The following is a 3,156-nucleotide window of genomic DNA, read 5'->3' as shown; positions in this document are numbered from 1 at the left end:
AAAAATGATTTGTCCCAATTATTACACCTGTAATTCAAATCTACCAAAGAATTATTTGAATAAAGATTAAATAGTCGTTCATTGTCAAATACCTTATTATTCATGGTTAAATTATTTATTACTTAAAGAATTTTAACTGGTTTTTTAAAATTGAGAACAAACTAAAATGTAAACAAAAGAATGCCGCTGAATATTTTTATATGTAAATGTCGTCTTTCAAAGAAGAGTAGATAAGGAATAAGTGTTCGAATAATTAATTGTGAAACTTTTATTTACCAGAGATATCCCTGGATAATTACATTGGTACTCAAAGTTTTACAAACATGTTATCTTATTGGCTACAACACTTTGGGAACTTTTATATTAATTGGTTCTTTCCATTAACTAGTAAAGACAAAACGTTTAAAACCCAAATTTAATCTACAGAAGAAGTAATTTTGTGAATCATCATTTGGTATGTATATTTATCGTCTATCATCTTTTCATTTAGGATCACTGTCTAAACTACATGCTCAATGGGCATTAAATACTCATAGAACAGGAAATACATCTATCATAAACAGCAGCCAAGAAATTTGTATTTTTCAACACTTTATCGTTTCAGACCGACGGACGTAAAACTATATCGTCGCTACTAAATATCCTTGAATTCATATGACGAAATCAATAGTTTTATTGTTTACTTTCCCTTTAGCACCCCCCCCCCCCGCAAAAAAAATCTTTGCTGTTGACACTAAAATTTCTAGCTAAATTGATGTTTTAACTCATGTATCTAAAGGGATAAGACAATGGCCTATAAATTGATGTAAATCCCCAATTATGATACTCCTTCTATCGATTACAATTTAGGGTTAAAACGCTTGGACACTCAGCTTAATGAACCAACCAATCAAAATTCAAGAAAAGTCCCCAAAGTTATTCAGCCAAAGAATAAGAAAACATTATTATAAAGCTCAGGGGATTTGTAATAAACAGCCCAATGTCCCCTCCCTCCTTGATTCTAACTATACAAATAAAACAATGAATCATAATATGTTATTTTATTATGGCCTTGTATAATGTGACATATTTCTATAGGTTTTTTTTAAAGTAGCGAAGCTGCTCTAGAACTCCCTTTGTCTTTTCGTTCGCCAGCCCGTAACACATAAGGGGAAATGTGATTCTCTCGACTGCCATTTAAAATAGACTGCTCTGTTTTATATTGTAAAGATATAATATAGAATTATGAACATCCCTTACATAATTTACTTAGTACGTTAGTCTATCAATCACGCTCCAAAATTATGAAAATAAAAAGACACAATTTAAAGGTATTGTATTTTTTTTTGTAAATTTAATTATATTCTAGATTTATGACCACTCAACGCCTGCTCTAAAATTAACGTTGTCCCTCCAATCATGATTTTTGTGATTCCCTTCTTATGTATGTTGTCATCCTTGTTCTAGCAATATTCCGTTATCTATTTTACATATACACACACTTACAAGCTAAGCTATAACATTCATTCATTAAAAACTTTGTCATTTGATAAAATTATGAAATAACATTTTCATTTATGTCATGAAAATATTATTATTCTTTACCTATATGAGCGACAACTTCACCCTCCACTTTTAATTTCAAAAAGAACAAGGATAACAACATCCATAAAAGCGAAGCTCTGAAACGATATGACAGACGAACATTAGCTTTTGTTGAGTGTCAGAACTGAATATACAAAATATGAAAATATAAGGTTTGACAAAATTATACGTAAATTTGTTATAAAACTTCTTAAATACAGAATTCTGTTTAAGGACATACTGACATTTTAATACTTGATTATAGAGATGCTTCGGTCATAATATTGTACCTTATTGTAATAACATGTTTAAAATGGACGTACGGACATTCTGGTAACGATTATAGAGTTGCAACGCTTTCTAAATCGTACTACTACTACAGGAATCACCATGCAAAGTTTGAAATCGATAGGATAATTCTAATGACGTGTAGTAATAGCAAGAACAAACAGCTAAATATTCTCATAAAGTGTATTAATTCAAGGCAAGATTAACATACAATAATAATATTAATATTAAGACAACTGTTCACTTTTATGTTCGTGTCGTGTTGCAGAGCAATGTCTTGCTCCGAAACGGTTGACACAAGAACTAAAAGCTAAACTATAAAATACATGCATTGCTCTTAAATCAGGAAGAAAGGGATTATACATCACATTTCTCCCTGGCTTTAACATGAACCTGGATTTCAAACTGTAATATTTCAGATTAAATATAACAATAGGTTTTTACATGTTAATTATCATATATATATTATAAGTAGCGTTGAACGCTTATTAAATAGATAATAATTGATCTGGTATGACACCTGCCATATTTTTTTTGTTTCTTATATATATTTTTATTCCAGATCTTTAAACACTTCGTATACATTTTTTTTTTTTATTTATTTTGGTTCCTTAGAACTCTTTTTGTGTTTTTTTTTTTCCTTTTTTCTTTATGTGTTTTTTTTTTCTTTTTAATATTTTTTAAGAAAAAAACATTGATTAACATATAATCATTGAAAAATGCATTGATTAACACCTAATGCATTAATTACATAGTTATCATAAATACATGATATAAAAATAACATTGGTTAACATATAACCATCAGATTTAAGCATGGTATTATAGAGCATTAATATGAAACATTAATTTTAAACTTTTTTGAGACTACTACTGCCTCAACAAATATTAAATACATAAAATAAAATAAAATATGAATTAATACACATAAACTATAATTATTACTTTCTTTTTCCAGATGTTCTGCTCTTCTTGCCAGATTCTTCAATATCCATGGGCATGATAGCTTCATCATCATTCACTCCAAGTTTTGCGGTCTCATCACACAAGCCATCTTGAGACATCCTTGCCTCAGTATCACCAAGCATATGAAAACATCTTTCAAATCCACTAGTAACCGCAACCGAAATCGAGGTTGCAACGTTATCAACCTCCTCCTGATTATCCAAAATCTTTTGATGCTTACGACTAACCTCCTCTCCAAATTTATCAAGCATCATCAATATTCCAGGCGTGTGTTCCATCCTCATTTCCTCCCTCACTTGTTCATCAACACGCCATTGCTGATTTGACAATTCAAGGTCCA

Source organism: Acartia tonsa, chromosome 3, assembly GCF_053477335.1.
Source record: "Acartia tonsa isolate MP-2025a chromosome 3, ASM5347733v1, whole genome shotgun sequence".
In the NCBI taxonomy this organism is placed as follows: Eukaryota; Metazoa; Arthropoda; class Copepoda; order Calanoida; family Acartiidae; genus Acartia; species Acartia tonsa.
The sequence above is the reverse complement of the archived record's forward strand: the minus strand, read 5'-3'. Positions refer to the sequence as shown.